Raw genomic sequence first — 18,549 nt, forward strand, 5'->3', positions numbered from 1 at the left:
AGAAAGTACCAAAGTGTTTTATGTACATGTATTGTGAAGTGTTTCATCTTGAGAAGACAAAGTAACGAGTCAGCGGCACGTGTATCAAAGTTACAAAGTTGCTAATATTAAAGAAGACGAGGTTCAGCGGTACAGTTGTTTTTTTTAAAACATAGTGTTTCAGCTCTGTACAGACGTTCTATGTCGTTATCCGTTATTGATTCAGCTTTATTTAGATGATTGCCTTTACCTTGTTTTAATTTCCCGTTCCTCTGAGATACGAATCTACCAGCTTTACATCTTTTTTTTTTTTTTTTTTTAACGTATTCTCATTTTGTTGATCATTAATGCACATTTCTGTACTGTGGGTGTTGTCGAGCGATTGAAAACGAGACATTTTGTGTTTGAATTGAAAGTGATGGTCTCGAGGAGTCGAACAAGTCACAATAAGCCTTCATCCATGTTTCATGTAACCACATGTATGCTGTCTCTAACTGGAGGAGAGGGACCCTTGCAGTACTGCTCAGCCTAAAGAACCACACGAGTTGTTTGAAAGGGGGATTTATTTTGTAGAATAAACATCAAATTGGTTTCAGGGCATACAGTCTTCCAACGGCAACACAGCTCAGTACAGCTGAGATCCATTACAACACTGCTGCAGATTCAAACTAAAAGAGGGTAATATACAAAATGGATGCCTTTGAGAACTTAACACTTTCAATGCCAACGTGTGGCTACTACTTTGTGAACATACAATTTCGCAAGAATCTAATGGCACTTTTAACGCTGCTATATATACACACACAGACACACGGACACACGGGCCCGCACACATGGAGCCCAGAGCTGCTTAAATGTTAACGTTTGTGACAAATTAGAGATCTGGAAATCCCTCCCCCAACCTGTCATTGCATGAATGATATTAACTTAATACTATGAAAGAGATAAACCAAGATTGTCGTTCGCTTACGGCCATACCACCTTGAGAACGCCCGATCTCGTCTGATCTCGGAAGCTAAGCAAGGTCGGGCCTGGTTAGTACTTGGATGGGAGGCCGCCTGGAAATACCAGGTGCTGTAGCTTTTCTTTCTGCAGCTTGACAGGGGGCGCTATTTCCCTTGTTATTTATGTTACTAACCTGGAAGCTGTAAGTCTAAACATCGTTTTCTTTTTTTGGTTTTTTTATTGTCCCATTCCACACACGAACAAGTATTGTATCAGCCTTTACTGGTTTTGAAAACTGAGTTAGGACAGAAAGGGTTATCGTATTATATTCTAAGCCGAAACTACCAGTAGCGGTCCGATACAAACAAATGTGAACAGGGTTAAGACAAAAGTACTGACGAGTTTTGCTAGTTATGGTTAGTTTAATTAATTAAAAAAAGAAATAACAGTTGATGAAGTACTTTTTATTATAGTAACAGAACGAGACATGTTTTAAAGCCACAAACTGCGTGTTTAGATTATTGTGCCAAACAAGAGAACAAAACGAGCATATCAACCAAGAACGGATTTAGTGACCCGTTCATTCGTTCGAGTTTATTTATATTATGTGTGACCTTAACAAATGTTTGACCAATGTTTTGCTTGCTTTCTTTTTGAAAGTCGTACATTTGTTACATTTTTTTTATTTCGTTTACGCAGACGTGTATACAGACCCGTCGCTTCTTTTGCGGAACATCTCACATGCTGCTGCACGAATGACGTCGTCCTGTGTAAATCCTGGCATCTTGTCCTCCAATGATAAAGGCGCATGCAAATATATACCGAGAGGCATTACGGGAATGCAATTTATAAATACTTATACTGAAAACTGAAGGAACCCATTACACCCAACAGACTGGAAAGTGCGCTATGATAACAATGAAAATGTTATATTAGGAAAAGAGTGTTTCTTTAAATTGCAGATGTAGGCACCGTTTCTTTGAAAAATGTCTCTTGTGGACGGGTGACGACTCGCAATGTGTACAACTCATACTTACCTGGCAGGGGAGATACCATGATCATGAAGGTGGTTCACCCAGGGCGAGGCTCGGCCATTGCACTCCGGCTGTGCTGACCCCTGCGAATTCCCCAAATGCGGGAATCTCGACTGCATAATTTCTGGTAGTGGGGGACTGCGTTCGCGCTCTCCCCTGAAACTATGGGTTAAAGACAGAAACAAACACGAACCCGTCGCAGGAAGGAACTCACTCACTCACTAGTTGTTCAACAACTCTCCGGCAGGCGGCTTCGTCACACAGGGAGTCAGGTTTTCTTTAAAAGGAGCTCAATGTTTTTAGCTTTCTGACTGTCAAATAAATAGCTACGTGGTTCCTGCACATCTATTTCCATGTTTCGTTATTTTTTATTGACAAGACTAAAAGTAAAGACTCAGCAGTGTCTGTATCAAAGTTTTTATTTTTATTTTAAATAATTGGAAATCATTTTCGAGCTTATCAGTTTTATTTATTTAGTTGATGTTTTTTATTCAGATAAACTGTGCATCACAACTGCTGCTGCTGCTGCTGCTGCTGCAGAGTCACTTACAATAGGACCTGGGTTTTACATCTCATTTGAAGGAAGGAGCACAAGGAGGTTAAGGGACTTGCTCAGGGACAGGGTCACACACAATGAGCCAGTGGCTGAGCTGGGATTGAACCAGGAACCTCCCGGTAACAAGAGCTTTTCTTTAACCACCTGACCACTAAGCCCCTTAAAACATATCTTGGCAGACAAACACTTTAATTAGACAACATAAAACCACATACAAGCAGATTTACAAGCAGGGCTGCAATCGCGTTCGCGCTCTCCCCTGATGTTATAGTCAAAGTTAAAAACACAGGTATTGAAAGCAATTAGCGATTATCTATATATCTCCAGCAGGTGGCTCTGTCAGACTGGGAATGAGATTTTGTTTTTTCTTTCGGAGCGTATAATGTTCTAGAAAGTACCAAAGTGTTTTATGTACATGTATTGTGAAGTGTTTCATCTTGAGAAGACAAAGTAACGAGTCAGCGGCACGTGTATCAAAGTTACAAAGTTGCTAATATTAAAGAAGACGAGGTTCAGCGGTACAGTTGTTTTTTTTAAAACATAGTGTTTCAGCTCTGTACAGACGTTCTATGTCGTTATCCGTTATTGATTCAGCTTTATTTAGATGATTGCCTTTACCTTGTTTTAATTTCCCGTTCCTCTGAGATACGAATCTACCAGCTTTACATCTTTTTTTTTTTTTTTAACGTATTCTCATTTTGTTGATCATTAATGCACATTTCTGTACTGTGGGTGTTGTCGAGCGATTGAAAACGAGACATTTTGTGTTGGAATTGAAAGTGATGGTCTCGAGGAGTCGAACAAGTCACAATAAGCCTTCATCCATGTATCATGTAACCACATGTATGCTGTCTCTAACTGGAGGAGAGGGACCCTTGCAGTACTGCTCAGCCTAAAGAACCACACGAGTTGTTTGAAAGGGGGATTTATTTTGTAGAATAAACATCAAATTGGTTTCAGGGCATACAGTCCTCCAACGGCAACACAGCTCAGTACAGCTGAGATCCATTACAACACTGCTGCAGATTCAAACTAAAAGAGGGTAATATACAAAATGGATGCCTTTGAGAACTTAACACTTTCAATGCCAACGTGTGGCTACTACTTTGTGAACATACAATTTCGCAAGAATCTAATGGCACTTTTAATGCTGCTATATATACACACACAGACACACGGACACACGGGCCCGCACACGTGGAGCCCAGAGCTGCTTAAATGTTAACGTTTGTGACAAATTAGAGATCTGGAAATCCCTCCCCCAACCTGTCATTGCATGAATGATATTAACTTAATACTATGAAAGAGATAAACCAAGACTGTCGTTCGCTTACGGCCATACCACCTTGAGAACGCCCGATCTCGTCTGATCTCGGAAGCTAAGCAAGGTCGGGCCTGGTTAGTACTTGGATGGGAGACCGCCTGGGAATACCAGGTGCTGTAAGCTTTTCTTTCTGCAGCTTGACAGGGGGCGCTATTTCCCTTGTTATTTATGTTACTAACCTGGAAGCTGTAAGTCTAAACATCGTTTTCTTTTTTTGGTTTTTTTATTGTCCCATTCCACACACGAACAAGTATTGTATCAGCCTTTACTGGTTTTGAAAACTGAGTTAGGACAGAAAGGGTTATCGTATTATATTCTAAGCCGAAACTACCAGTAGCGGTCCGATACAAACAAATGTGAACAGGGTTAAGACAAAAGTACTGACGAGTTTTGCTAGTTATGGTTAGTTTAATTAATTAAAAAAAGAAATAACAGTTGATGAAGTACTTTTTATTATAGTAACAGAACGAGACATGTTTTAAAGCCACAAACTGCGTGTTTAGATTATTGTGCCAAACAAGAGAACAAAACGAGCATATCAACCAAGAACGGATTTAGTGACCCGTTCATTCGTTCGAGTTTATTTATATTATGTGTGACCTTAACAAATGTTTGACCAATGTTTTGCTTGCTTTCTTTTTGAAAGTCGTACATTTGTTACATTTTTTTTATTTCGTTTACGCAGACGTGTATACAGACCCGTCGCTTCTTTTGCGGAACATCTCACATGCTGCTGCACGAATGACGTCGTCCTGTGTAAATCCTGGCATCTTGTCCTCCAATGATAAAGGCGCATGCAAATATATACCGAGAGGCATTACGGGAATGCAATTTATAAATACTTATACTGAAAACTGAAGGAACCCATTACACCCAACAGACTGGAAAGTGCGCTATGATAACAATGAAAATGTTATATTAGGAAAAGAGTGTTTCTTTAAATTGCAGATGTAGGCACCGTTTCTTTGAAAAATGTCTCTTGTGGACGGGTGACGACTCGCAATGTGTACAACTCATACTTACCTGGCAGGGGAGATACCATGATCATGAAGGTGGTTCACCCAGGGCGAGGCTCGGCCATTGCACTCCGGCTGTGCTGACCCCTGCGAATTCCCCAAATGCGGGAATCTCGACTGCATAATTTCTGGTAGTGGGGGACTGCGTTCGCGCTCTCCCCTGAAACTATGGTCAAAGACAGAAACAAACACGAACCCGTCGCAGGAAGGAACTCACTCACTCACTAGTTGTTCAACAACTCTCCGGCAGGCGGCTTCGTCACACAGGGAGTCAGGTTTTCTTTAAAAGGAGCTCAATGTTTTTAGCTTTCTGACTGTCAAATAAATAGCTACGTGGTTCCTGCACATCTATTTCCATGTTTCGTTATTTTTTATTGACAAGACTAAAAGTAAAGACTCAGCAGTGTCTGTATCAAAGTTTTTATTTTTATTTTAAATAATTGGAAATCATTTTCGAGCTTATCAGTTTTATTTATTTAGTTGATGTTTTTTATTCAGATAAACTGTGCATCACAACTGCTGCTGCTGCTGCTGCTGCTGCTGCTGCAGAGTCACTTACAATAGGACCTGGGTTTTACATCTCATTTGAAGGAAGGAGCACAAGGAGGTTAAGGGACTTGCTCAGGGACAGGGTCACACACAATGAGCCAGTGGCTGAGCTGGGATTGAACCAGGAACCTCCCGGTAACAAGAGCTTTTCTTTAACCACCTGACCACTAAGCCCCTTAAAACATATCTTGGCAGACAAACACTTTAATTAGACAACATAAAACCACATACAAGCAGATTTACAAGCAGGGCTGCAATCGCGTTCGCGCTCTCCCCTGATGTTATAGTCAAAGTTAAAAACACAGGTATTGAAAGCAATTAGCGATTATCTATATATCTCCAGCAGGTGGCTCTGTCAGACTGGGAATGAGATTTTGTTTTTTCTTTCGGAGCGTATAATGTTCTAGAAAGTACCAAAGTGTTTTATGTACATGTATTGTGAAGTGTTTCATCTTGAGAAGACAAAGTAACGAGTCAGCGGCACGTGTATCAAAGTTACAAAGTTGCTAATATTAAAGAAGACGAGGTTCAGCGGTACAGTTGTTTTTTTTAAAACATAGTGTTTCAGCTCTGTACAGACGTTCTATGTCGTTATCCGTTATTGATTCAGCTTTATTTAGATGATTGCCTTTACCTTGTTTTAATTTCCCGTTCCTCTGAGATACGAATCTACCAGCTTTACATCTTTTTTTTTTTTTTTTAACGTATTCTCATTTTGTTGATCATTAATGCACATTTCTGTACTGTGGGTGTTGTCGAGCGATTGAAAACGAGACATTTTGTGTTGGAATTGAAAGTGATGGTCTCGAGGAGTCGAACAAGTCACAATAAGCCTTCATCCATGTATCATGTAACCACATGTATGCTGTCTCTAACTGGAGGAGAGGGACCCTTGCAGTACTGCTCAGCCTAAAGAACCACACGAGTTGTTTGAAAGGGGGATTTATTTTGTAGAATAAACATCAAATTGGTTTCAGGGCATACAGTCCTCCAACGGCAACACAGCTCAGTACAGCTGAGATCCATTACAACACTGCTGCAGATTCAAACTAAAAGAGGGTAATATACAAAATGGATGCCTTTGAGAACTTAACACTTTCAATGCCAACGTGTGGCTACTACTTTGTGAACATACAATTTCGCAAGAATCTAATGGCACTTTTAATGCTGCTATATATACACACACAGACACACGGACACACGGGCCCGCACACGTGGAGCCCAGAGCTGCTTAAATGTTAACGTTTGTGACAAATTAGAGATCTGGAAATCCCTCCCCCAACCTGTCATTGCATGAATGATATTAACTTAATACTATGAAAGAGATAAACCAAGACTGTCGTTCGCTTACGGCCATACCACCTTGAGAACGCCCGATCTCGTCTGATCTCGGAAGCTAAGCAAGGTCGGGCCTGGTTAGTACTTGGATGGGAGACCGCCTGGGAATACCAGGTGCTGTAAGCTTTTCTTTCTGCAGCTTGACAGGGGGCGCTATTTCCCTTGTTATTTATGTTACTAACCTGGAAGCTGTAAGTCTAAACATCGTTTTCTTTTTTTGGTTTTTTTATTGTCCCATTCCACACACGAACAAGTATTGTATCAGCCTTTACTGGTTTTGAAAACTGAGTTAGGACAGAAAGGGTTATCGTATTATATTCTAAGCCGAAACTACCAGTAGCGGTCCGATACAAACAAATGTGAACAGGGTTAAGACAAAAGTACTGACGAGTTTTGCTAGTTATGGTTAGTTTAATTAATTAAAAAAAGAAATAACAGTTGATGAAGTACTTTTTATTATAGTAACAGAACGAGACATGTTTTAAAGCCACAAACTGCGTGTTTAGATTATTGTGCCAAACAAGAGAACAAAACGAGCATATCAACCAAGAACGGATTTAGTGACCCGTTCATTCGTTCGAGTTTATTTATATTATGTGTGACCTTAACAAATGTTTGACCAATGTTTTGCTTGCTTTCTTTTTGAAAGTCGTACATTTGTTACATTTTTTTTATTTCGTTTACGCAGACGTGTATACAGACCCGTCGCTTCTTTTGCGGAACATCTCACATGCTGCTGCACGAATGACGTCGTCCTGTGTAAATCCTGGCATCTTGTCCTCCAATGATAAAGGCGCATGCAAATATATACCGAGAGGCATTACGGGAATGCAATTTATAAATACTTATACTGAAAACTGAAGGAACCCATTACACCCAACAGACTGGAAAGTGCGCTATGATAACAATGAAAATGTTATATTAGGAAAAGAGTGTTTCTTTAAATTGCAGATGTAGGCACCGTTTCTTTGAAAAATGTCTCTTGTGGACGGGTGACGACTCGCAATGTGTACAACTCATACTTACCTGGCAGGGGAGATACCATGATCATGAAGGTGGTTCACCCAGGGCGAGGCTCGGCCATTGCACTCCGGCTGTGCTGACCCCTGCGAATTCCCCAAATGCGGGAATCTCGACTGCATAATTTCTGGTAGTGGGGGACTGCGTTCGCGCTCTCCCCTGAAACTATGGTCAAAGACAGAAACAACACGAACCCGTCGGAGGAAGGAACTCACTCACTCACTCACTCACTAGTTATTCAACAACTCTCCGGCAGGCGGCTTCGTCACACAGGGAGTCAGGTTTTCTTTAAAAGGAGCTCAATGTTTTTAGCTTTCTGACTGTCAAATAAATAGCTACGTGGTTCCTGCACATCTATTTCCATGTTTCGTTATTTTTTATTGACAAGACTAAAAGTAAAGACTCAGCAGTGTCTGTATCAAAGTTTTTATTTTTATTTTAAATAATTGGAAATCATTTTCGAGCTTATCAGTTTTATTTATTTAGTTGATGTTTTTTATTCAGATAAACTGTGCATCACAACTGCTGCTGCTGCTGCTGCTGCTGCTGCTGCAGAGTCACTTACAATAGGACCTGGGTTTTACATCTCATTTGAAGGAAGGAGCACAAGGAGGTTAAGGGACTTGCTCAGGGACAGGGTCACACACAATGAGCCAGTGGCTGAGCTGGGATTGAACCAGGAACCTCCCGGTAACAAGAGCTTTTCTTTAACCACCTGACCACTAAGCCCCTTAAAACATATCTTGGCAGACAAACACTTTAATTAGACAACATAAAACCACATACAAGCAGATTTACAAGCAGGGCTGCAATCGCGTTCGCGCTCTCCCCTGATGTTATAGTCAAAGTTAAAAACACAGGTATTGAAAGCAATTAGCGATTATCTATATATCTCCAGCAGGTGGCTCTGTCAGACTGGGAATGAGATTTTGTTTTTTCTTTCGGAGCGTATAATGTTCTAGAAAGTACCAAAGTGTTTTATGTACATGTATTGTGAAGTGTTTCATCTTGAGAAGACAAAGTAACGAGTCAGCGGCACGTGTATCAAAGTTACAAAGTTGCTAATATTAAAGAAGACGAGGTTCAGCGGTACAGTTGTTTTTTTTAAAACATAGTGTTTCAGCTCTGTACAGACGTTCTATGTCGTTATCCGTTATTGATTCAGCTTTATTTAGATGATTGCCTTTACCTTGTTTTAATTTCCCGTTCCTCTGAGATACGAATCTACCAGCTTTACATCTTTTTTTTTTTTTTTTAACGTATTCTCATTTTGTTGATCATTAATGCACATTTCTGTACTGTGGGTGTTGTCGAGCGATTGAAAACGAGACATTTTGTGTTGGAATTGAAAGTGATGGTCTCGAGGAGTCGAACAAGTCACAATAAGCCTTCATCCATGTATCATGTAACCACATGTATGCTGTCTCTAACTGGAGGAGAGGGACCCTTGCAGTACTGCTCAGCCTAAAGAACCACACGAGTTGTTTGAAAGGGGGATTTATTTTGTAGAATAAACATCAAATTGGTTTCAGGGCATACAGTCCTCCAACGGCAACACAGCTCAGTACAGCTGAGATCCATTACAACACTGCTGCAGATTCAAACTAAAAGAGGGTAATATACAAAATGGATGCCTTTGAGAACTTAACACTTTCAATGCCAACGTGTGGCTACTACTTTGTGAACATACAATTTCGCAAGAATCTAATGGCACTTTTAATGCTGCTATATATACACACACAGACACACGGACACACGGGCCCGCACACGTGGAGCCCAGAGCTGCTTAAATGTTAACGTTTGTGACAAATTAGAGATCTGGAAATCCCTCCCCCAACCTGTCATTGCATGAATGATATTAACTTAATACTATGAAAGAGATAAACCAAGACTGTCGTTCGCTTACGGCCATACCACCTTGAGAACGCCCGATCTCGTCTGATCTCGGAAGCTAAGCAAGGTCGGGCCTGGTTAGTACTTGGATGGGAGACCGCCTGGGAATACCAGGTGCTGTAAGCTTTTCTTTCTGCAGCTTGACAGGGGGCGCTATTTCCCTTGTTATTTATGTTACTAACCTGGAAGCTGTAAGTCTAAACATCGTTTTCTTTTTTTGGTTTTTTTATTGTCCCATTCCACACACGAACAAGTATTGTATCAGCCTTTACTGGTTTTGAAAACTGAGTTAGGACAGAAAGGGTTATCGTATTATATTCTAAGCCGAAACTACCAGTAGCGGTCCGATACAAACAAATGTGAACAGGGTTAAGACAAAAGTACTGACGAGTTTTGCTAGTTATGGTTAGTTTAATTAATTAAAAAAAGAAATAACAGTTGATGAAGTACTTTTTATTATAGTAACAGAACGAGACATGTTTTAAAGCCACAAACTGCGTGTTTAGATTATTGTGCCAAACAAGAGAACAAAACGAGCATATCAACCAAGAACGGATTTAGTGACCCGTTCATTCGTTCGAGTTTATTTATATTATGTGTGACCTTAACAAATGTTTGACCAATGTTTTGCTTGCTTTCTTTTTGAAAGTCGTACATTTGTTACATTTTTTTTATTTCGTTTACGCAGACGTGTATACAGACCCGTCGCTTCTTTTGCGGAACATCTCACATGCTGCTGCACGAATGACGTCGTCCTGTGTAAATCCTGGCATCTTGTCCTCCAATGATAAAGGCGCATGCAAATATATACCGAGAGGCATTACGGGAATGCAATTTATAAATACTTATACTGAAAACTGAAGGAACCCATTACACCCAACAGACTGGAAAGTGCGCTATGATAACAATGAAAATGTTATATTAGGAAAAGAGTGTTTCTTTAAATTGCAGATGTAGGCACCGTTTCTTTGAAAAATGTCTCTTGTGGACGGGTGACGACTCGCAATGTGTACAACTCATACTTACCTGGCAGGGGAGATACCATGATCATGAAGGTGGTTCACCCAGGGCGAGGCTCGGCCATTGCACTCCGGCTGTGCTGACCCCTGCGAATTCCCCAAATGCGGGAATCTCGACTGCATAATTTCTGGTAGTGGGGGACTGCGTTCGCGCTCTCCCCTGAAACTATGGTCAAAGACAGAAACAAACACGAACCCGTCGCAGGAAGGAACTCACTCACTCACTAGTTGTTCAACAACTCTCCGGCAGGCGGCTTCGTCACACAGGGAGTCAGGTTTTCTTTAAAAGGAGCTCAATGTTTTTAGCTTTCTGACTGTCAAATAAATAGCTACGTGGTTCCTGCACATCTATTTCCATGTTTCGTTATTTTTTATTGACAAGACTAAAAGTAAAGACTCAGCAGTGTCTGTATCAAAGTTTTTATTTTTATTTTAAATAATTGGAAATCATTTTCGAGCTTATCAGTTTTATTTATTTAGTTGATGTTTTTTATTCAGATAAACTGTGCATCACAACTGCTGCTGCTGCTGCTGCTGCTGCTGCTGCTGCAGAGTCACTTACAATAGGACCTGGGTTTTACATCTCATTTGAAGGAAGGAGCACAAGGAGGTTAAGGGACTTGCTCAGGGACAGGGTCACACACAATGAGCCAGTGGCTGAGCTGGGATTGAACCAGGAACCTCCCGGTAACAAGAGCTTTTCTTTAACCACCTGACCACTAAGCCCCTTAAAACATATCTTGGCAGACAAACACTTTAATTAGACAACATAAAACCACATACAAGCAGATTTACAAGCAGGGCTGCAATCGCGTTCGCGCTCTCCCCTGATGTTATAGTCAAAGTTAAAAACACAGGTATTGAAAGCAATTAGCGATTATCTATATATCTCCAGCAGGTGGCTCTGTCAGACTGGGAATGAGATTTTGTTTTTTCTTTCGGAGCGTATAATGTTCTAGAAAGTACCAAAGTGTTTTATGTACATGTATTGTGAAGTGTTTCATCTTGAGAAGACAAAGTAACGAGTCAGCGGCACGTGTATCAAAGTTACAAAGTTGCTAATATTAAAGAAGACGAGGTTCAGCGGTACAGTTGTTTTTTTTTAAAACATAGTGTTTCAGCTCTGTACAGACGTTCTATGTCGTTATCCGTTATTGATTCAGCTTTATTTAGATGATTGCCTTTACCTTGTTTTAATTTCCCGTTCCTCTGAGATACGAATCTACCAGCTTTACATCTTTTTTTTTTTTTTTTAACGTATTCTCATTTTGTTGATCATTAATGCACATTTCTGTACTGTGGGTGTTGTCGAGCGATTGAAAACGAGACATTTTGTGTTGGAATTGAAAGTGATGGTCTCGAGGAGTCGAACAAGTCACAATAAGCCTTCATCCATGTATCATGTAACCACATGTATGCTGTCTCTAACTGGAGGAGAGGGACCCTTGCAGTACTGCTCAGCCTAAAGAACCACACGAGTTGTTTGAAAGGGGGATTTATTTTGTAGAATAAACATCAAATTGGTTTCAGGGCATACAGTCCTCCAACGGCAACACAGCTCAGTACAGCTGAGATCCATTACAACACTGCTGCAGATTCAAACTAAAAGAGGGTAATATACAAAATGGATGCCTTTGAGAACTTAACACTTTCAATGCCAACGTGTGGCTACTACTTTGTGAACATACAATTTCGCAAGAATCTAATGGCACTTTTAATGCTGCTATATATACACACACAGACACACGGACACACGGGCCCGCACACGTGGAGCCCAGAGCTGCTTAAATGTTAACGTTTGTGACAAATTAGAGATCTGGAAATCCCTCCCCCAACCTGTCATTGCATGAATGATATTAACTTAATACTATGAAAGAGATAAACCAAGACTGTCGTTCGCTTACGGCCATACCACCTTGAGAACGCCCGATCTCGTCTGATCTCGGAAGCTAAGCAAGGTCGGGCCTGGTTAGTACTTGGATGGGAGACCGCCTGGGAATACCAGGTGCTGTAAGCTTTTCTTTCTGCAGCTTGACAGGGGGCGCTATTTCCCTTGTTATTTATGTTACTAACCTGGAAGCTGTAAGTCTAAACATCGTTTTCTTTTTTTGGTTTTTTTATTGTCCCATTCCACACACGAACAAGTATTGTATCAGCCTTTACTGGTTTTGAAAACTGAGTTAGGACAGAAAGGGTTATCGTATTATATTCTAAGCCGAAACTACCAGTAGCGGTCCGATACAAACAAATGTGAACAGGGTTAAGACAAAAGTACTGACGAGTTTTGCTAGTTATGGTTAGTTTAATTAATTAAAAAAAGAAATAACAGTTGATGAAGTACTTTTTATTATAGTAACAGAACGAGACATGTTTTAAAGCCACAAACTGCGTGTTTAGATTATTGTGCCAAACAAGAGAACAAAACGAGCATATCAACCAAGAACGGATTTAGTGACCCGTTCATTCGTTCGAGTTTATTTATATTATGTGTGACCTTAACAAATGTTTGACCAATGTTTTGCTTGCTTTCTTTTTGAAAGTCGTACATTTGTTACATTTTTTTTAATTTCGTTTACGCAGACGTGTATACAGACCCGTCGCTTCTTTTGCGGAACATCTCACATGCTGCTGCACGAATGACGTCGTCCTGTGTAAATCCTGGCATCTTGTCCTCCAATGATAAAGGCGCATGCAAATATATACCGAGAGGCATTACGGGAATGCAATTTATAAATACTTATACTGAAAACTGAAGGAACCCATTACACCCAACAGACTGGAAAGTGCGCTATGATAACAATGAAAATGTTATATTAGGAAAAGAGTGTTTCTTTAAATTGCAGATGTAGGCACCGTTTCTTTGAAAAATGTCTCTTGTGGACGGGTGACGACTCGCAATGTGTACAACTCATACTTACCTGGCAGGGGAGATACCATGATCATGAAGGTGGTTCACCCAGGGCGAGGCTCGGCCATTGCACTCCGGCTGTGCTGACCCCTGCGAATTCCCCAAATGCGGGAATCTCGACTGCATAATTTCTGGTAGTGGGGGACTGCGTTCGCGCTCTCCCCTGAAACTATGGTCAAAGACAGAAACAAACACGAACCCGTCGCAGGAAGGAACTCACTCACTCACTAGTTGTTCAACAACTCTCCGGCAGGCGGCTTCGTCACACAGGGAGTCAGGTTTTCTTTAAAAGGAGCTCAATGTTTTTAGCTTTCTGACTGTCAAATAAATAGCTACGTGGTTCCTGCACATCTATTTCCATGTTTCGTTATTTTTTATTGACAAGACTAAAAGTAAAGACTCAGCAGTGTCTGTATCAAAGTTTTTATTTTTATTTTAAATAATTGGAAATCATTTTCGAGCTTATCAGTTTTATTTATTTAGTTGATGTTTTTTATTCAGATAAACTGTGCATCACAACTGCTGCTGCTGCTGCTGCTGCTGCTGCTGCTGCAGAGTCACTTACAATAGGACCTGGGTTTTACATCTCATTTGAAGGAAGGAGCACAAGGAGGTTAAGGGACTTGCTCAGGGACAGGGTCACACACAATGAGCCAGTGGCTGAGCTGGGATTGAACCAGGAACCTCCCGGTAACAAGAGCTTTTCTTTAACCACCTGACCACTAAGCCCCTTAAAACATATCTTGGCAGACAAACACTTTAATTAGACAACATAAAACCACATACAAGCAGATTTACAAGCAGGGCTGCAATCGCGTTCGCGCTCTCCCCTGATGTTATAGTCAAAGTTAAAAACACAGGTATTGAAAGCAATTAGCGATTATCTATATATCTCCAGCAGGTGGCTCTGTCAGACTGGGAATGAGATTTTGTTTTTTCTTTCGGAGCGTATAATGTTCTAGAAAGTACCAAAGTGTTTTATGTACATGTATTGTGAAGTGTTTCATCTTGAGAAGACAAAGTAACGAGTCAGCGGCACGTGTATCAAAGTTACAAAGTTGCTAATATTAAAGAAGACGAGGTTCAGCGGTACAGTTGTTTTTTTTAAAACATAGTGTTTCAGCTCTGTACAGACGTTCTATGTCGTTATCCGTTATTGATTCAGCTTTATTTAGATGATTGCCTTTACCTTGTTTTAATTTCCCGTTCCTCTGAGATACGAATCTACCAGCTTTACATCTTTTTTTTTTTTTTTTTAACGTATTCTCATTTTGTTGATCATTAATGCACATTTCTGTACTGTGGGTGTTGTCGAGCGATTGAAAACGAGACATTTTGTGTTGGAATTGAAAGTGATGGTCTCGAGGAGTCGAACAAGTCACAATAAGCCTTCATCCATGTATCATGTAACCACATGTATGCTGTCTCTAACTGGAGGAGAGGGACCCTTGCAGTACTGCTCAGCCTAAAGAACCACACGAGTTGTTTGAAAGGGGGATTTATTTTGTAGAATAAACATCAAATTGGTTTCAGGGCATACAGTCCTCCAACGGCAACACAGCTCAGTACAGCTGAGATCCATTACAACACTGCTGCAGATTCAAACTAAAAGAGGGTAATATACAAAATGGATGCCTTTGAGAACTTAACACTTTCAATGCCAACGTGTGGCTACTACTTTGTGAACATACAATTTCGCAAGAATCTAATGGCACTTTTAATGCTGCTATATATACACACACAGACACACGGACACACGGGCCCGCACACGTGGAGCCCAGAGCTGCTTAAATGTTAACGTTTGTGACAAATTAGAGATCTGGAAATCCCTCCCCCAACCTGTCATTGCATGAATGATATTAACTTAATACTATGAAAGAGATAAACCAAGACTGTCGTTCGCTTACGGCCATACCACCTTGAGAACGCCCGATCTCGTCTGATCTCGGAAGCTAAGCAAGGTCGGGCCTGGTTAGTACTTGGATGGGAGACCGCCTGGGAATACCAGGTGCTGTAAGCTTTTCTTTCTGCAGCTTGACAGGGGGCGCTATTTCCCTTGTTATTTATGTTACTAACCTGGAAGCTGTAAGTCTAAACATCGTTTTCTTTTTTTGGTTTTTTTATTGTCCCATTCCACACACGAACAAGTATTGTATCAGCCTTTACTGGTTTTGAAAACTGAGTTAGGACAGAAAGGGTTATCGTATTATATTCTAAGCCGAAACTACCAGTAGCGGTCCGATACAAACAAATGTGAACAGGGTTAAGACAAAAGTACTGACGAGTTTTGCTAGTTATGGTTAGTTTAATTAATTAAAAAAAGAAATAACAGTTGATGAAGTACTTTTTATTATAGTAACAGAACGAGACATGTTTTAAAGCCACAAACTGCGTGTTTAGATTATTGTGCCAAACAAGAGAACAAAACGAGCATATCAACCAAGAACGGATTTAGTGACCCGTTCATTCGTTCGAGTTTATTTATATTATGTGTGACCTTAACAAATGTTTGACCAATGTTTTGCTTGCTTTCTTTTTGAAAGTCGTACATTTGTTACATTTTTTTTATTTCGTTTACGCAGACGTGTATACAGACCCGTCGCTTCTTTTGCGGAACATCTCACATGCTGCTGCACGAATGACGTCGTCCTGTGTAAATCCTGGCATCTTGTCCTCCAATGATAAAGGCGCATGCAAATATATACCGAGAGGCATTACGGGAATGCAATTTATAAATACTTATACTGAAAACTGAAGGAACCCATTACACCCAACAGACTGGAAAGTGCGCTATGATAACAATGAAAATGTTATATTAGGAAAAGAGTGTTTCTTTAAATTGCAGATGTAGGCACCGTTTCTTTGAAAAATGTCTCTTGTGGACGGGTGACGACTCGCAATGTGTACAACTCATACTTACCTGGCAGGGGAGATACCATGATCATGAAGGTGGTTCACCCAGGGCGAGGCTCGGCCATTGCACTCCGGCTGTGCTGACCCCTGCGAATTCCCCAAATGCGGGAATCTCGACTGCATAATTTCTGGTAGTGGGGGACTGCGTTCGCGCTCTCCCCTGAAACTATGGTCAAAGACAGAAACAAACACGAACCCGTCGCAGGAAGGAACTCACTCACTCACTAGTTGTTCAACAACTCTCCGGCAGGCGGCTTCGTCACACAGGGAGTCAGGTTTTCTTTAAAAGGAGCTCAATGTTTTTAGCTTTCTGACTGTCAAATAAATAGCTACGTGGTTCCTGCACATCTATTTCCATGTTTCGTTATTTTTTATTGACAAGACTAAAAGTAAAGACTCAGCAGTGTCTGTATCAAAGTTTTTATTTTTATTTTAAATAATTGGAAATCATTTTCGAGCTTATCAGTTTTATTTATTTAGTTGATGTTTTTTATTCAGATAAACTGTGCATCACAACTGCTGCTGCTGCTGCTGCTGCTGCTGCTGCAGAGTCACTTACAATAGGACCTGGGTTTTACATCTCATTTGAAGGAAGGAGCACAAGGAGGTTAAGGGACTTGCTCAGGGACAGGGTCACACACAATGAGCCAGTGGCTGAGCTGGGATTGAACCAGGAACCTCCCGGTAACAAGAGCTTTTCTTTAACCACCTGACCACTAAGCCCCTTAAAACATATCTTGGCAGACAAACACTTTAATTAGACAACATAAAACCACATACAAGCAGATTTACAAGCAGGGCTGCAATCGCGTTCGCGCTCTCCCCTGATGTTATAGTCAAAGTTAAAAACACAGGTATTGAAAGCAATTAGCGATTATCTATATATCTCCAGCAGGTGGCTCTGTCAGACTGGGAATGAGATTTTGTTTTTTCTTTCGGAGCGTATAATGTTCTAGAAAGTACCAAAGTGTTTTATGTACATGTATTGTGAAGTGTTTCATCTTGAGAAGACAAAGTAACGAGTCAGCGGCACGTGTATCAAAGTTACAAAGTTGCTAATATTAAAGAAGACGAGGTTCAGCGGTACAGTTGTTTTTTTTTAAAACATAGTGTTTCAGCTCTGTACAGACGTTCTATGTCGTTATCCGTTATTGATTCAGCTTTATTTAGATGATTGCCTTTACCTTGTTTTAATTTCCCGTTCCTCTGAGATACGAATCTACCAGCTTTACATCTTTTTTTTTTTTTTTTAACGTATTCTCATTTTGTTGATCATTAATGCACATTTCTGTACTGTGGGTGTTGTCGAGCGATTGAAAACGAGACATTTTGTGTTGGAATTGAAAGTGATGGTCTCGAGGAGTCGAACAAGTCACAATAAGCCTTCATCCATGTATCATGTAACCACATGTATGCTGTCTCTAACTGGAGGAGAGGGACCCTTGCAGTACTGCTCAGCCTAAAGAACCACACGAGTTGTTTGAAAGGGGGATTTATTTTGTAGAATAAACATCAAATTGGTTTCAGGGCATACAGTCCTCCAACGGCAACACAGCTCAGTACAGCTGAGATCCATTACAACACTGCTGCAGATTCAAACTAAAAGAGGGTAATATACAAAATGGATGCCTTTGAGAACTTAACACTTTCAATGCCAACGTGTGGCTACTACTTTGTGAACATACAATTTCGCAAGAATCTAATGGCACTTTTAATGCTGCTATATATACACACACAGACACACGGACACACGGGCCCGCACACGTGGAGCCCAGAGCTGCTTAAATGTTAACGTTTGTGACAAATTAGAGATCTGGAAATCCCTCCCCCAACCTGTCATTGCATGAATGATATTAACTTAATACTATGAAAGAGATAAACCAAGACTGTCGTTCGCTTACGGCCATACCACCTTGAGAACGCCCGATCTCGTCTGATCTCGGAAGCTAAGCAAGGTCGGGCCTGGTTAGTACTTGGATGGGAGACCGCCTGGGAATACCAGGTGCTGTAAGCTTTTCTTTCTGCAGCTTGACAGGGGGCGCTATTTCCCTTGTT

At 40.8% G+C, this 18,549-nt stretch overlaps 13 non-coding genes across 13 annotated transcripts; all 13 read left to right on the plus strand.

Annotated features, from left to right (window-relative positions):
• Nucleotides 1-943: 943 nt before the first annotated feature.
• LOC131706842 (5S ribosomal RNA) lies at nt 944-1,062 on the plus strand. The gene has a single exon (XR_009310837.1). It is a non-coding gene; the product is annotated as a 5S ribosomal RNA (ribosomal RNA).
• Nucleotides 1,063-1,953: 891 nt separating this feature from the next.
• Nucleotides 1,954-2,117, plus strand: LOC131706914 (U1 spliceosomal RNA). Its single transcript, XR_009310878.1, has one exon. It is a non-coding gene; the product is annotated as a U1 spliceosomal RNA (small nuclear RNA).
• Nucleotides 2,118-3,842: 1,725 nt separating this feature from the next.
• On the plus strand, nt 3,843-3,961 carry LOC131706820 (5S ribosomal RNA). The gene has a single exon (XR_009310826.1). It is a non-coding gene; the product is annotated as a 5S ribosomal RNA (ribosomal RNA).
• Nucleotides 3,962-4,853: 892 nt separating this feature from the next.
• Nucleotides 4,854-5,017, plus strand: LOC131706919 (U1 spliceosomal RNA). Its single transcript, XR_009310879.1, has one exon. It is a non-coding gene; the product is annotated as a U1 spliceosomal RNA (small nuclear RNA).
• Nucleotides 5,018-6,748: 1,731 nt separating this feature from the next.
• LOC131706846 (5S ribosomal RNA) lies at nt 6,749-6,867 on the plus strand. Its single transcript, XR_009310842.1, has one exon. It is a non-coding gene; the product is annotated as a 5S ribosomal RNA (ribosomal RNA).
• Nucleotides 6,868-7,759: 892 nt separating this feature from the next.
• On the plus strand, nt 7,760-7,923 carry LOC131706925 (U1 spliceosomal RNA). The gene has a single exon (XR_009310880.1). It is a non-coding gene; the product is annotated as a U1 spliceosomal RNA (small nuclear RNA).
• A 1,738-nt stretch (nt 7,924-9,661) lies between these two features.
• Nucleotides 9,662-9,780, plus strand: LOC131706850 (5S ribosomal RNA). The gene has a single exon (XR_009310844.1). It is a non-coding gene; the product is annotated as a 5S ribosomal RNA (ribosomal RNA).
• Nucleotides 9,781-10,672: 892 nt separating this feature from the next.
• Nucleotides 10,673-10,836, plus strand: LOC131706930 (U1 spliceosomal RNA). Its single transcript, XR_009310881.1, has one exon. It is a non-coding gene; the product is annotated as a U1 spliceosomal RNA (small nuclear RNA).
• A 1,735-nt stretch (nt 10,837-12,571) lies between these two features.
• LOC131706872 (5S ribosomal RNA) lies at nt 12,572-12,690 on the plus strand. The gene has a single exon (XR_009310860.1). It is a non-coding gene; the product is annotated as a 5S ribosomal RNA (ribosomal RNA).
• Nucleotides 12,691-13,583: 893 nt separating this feature from the next.
• LOC131706934 (U1 spliceosomal RNA) lies at nt 13,584-13,747 on the plus strand. The gene has a single exon (XR_009310883.1). It is a non-coding gene; the product is annotated as a U1 spliceosomal RNA (small nuclear RNA).
• A 1,735-nt stretch (nt 13,748-15,482) lies between these two features.
• On the plus strand, nt 15,483-15,601 carry LOC131706893 (5S ribosomal RNA). Its single transcript, XR_009310873.1, has one exon. It is a non-coding gene; the product is annotated as a 5S ribosomal RNA (ribosomal RNA).
• An 892-nt stretch (nt 15,602-16,493) lies between these two features.
• LOC131706937 (U1 spliceosomal RNA) lies at nt 16,494-16,657 on the plus strand. The gene has a single exon (XR_009310884.1). It is a non-coding gene; the product is annotated as a U1 spliceosomal RNA (small nuclear RNA).
• Nucleotides 16,658-18,389: 1,732 nt separating this feature from the next.
• LOC131706941 (5S ribosomal RNA) lies at nt 18,390-18,508 on the plus strand. Its single transcript, XR_009310887.1, has one exon. It is a non-coding gene; the product is annotated as a 5S ribosomal RNA (ribosomal RNA).
• Nucleotides 18,509-18,549: the final 41 nt, after the last annotated feature.

The sequence above is a fragment of the Acipenser ruthenus genome, chromosome 2, assembly GCF_902713425.1.
Source record: "Acipenser ruthenus chromosome 2, fAciRut3.2 maternal haplotype, whole genome shotgun sequence".
Classification (NCBI taxonomy): domain Eukaryota; kingdom Metazoa; phylum Chordata; class Actinopteri; order Acipenseriformes; family Acipenseridae; genus Acipenser; species Acipenser ruthenus.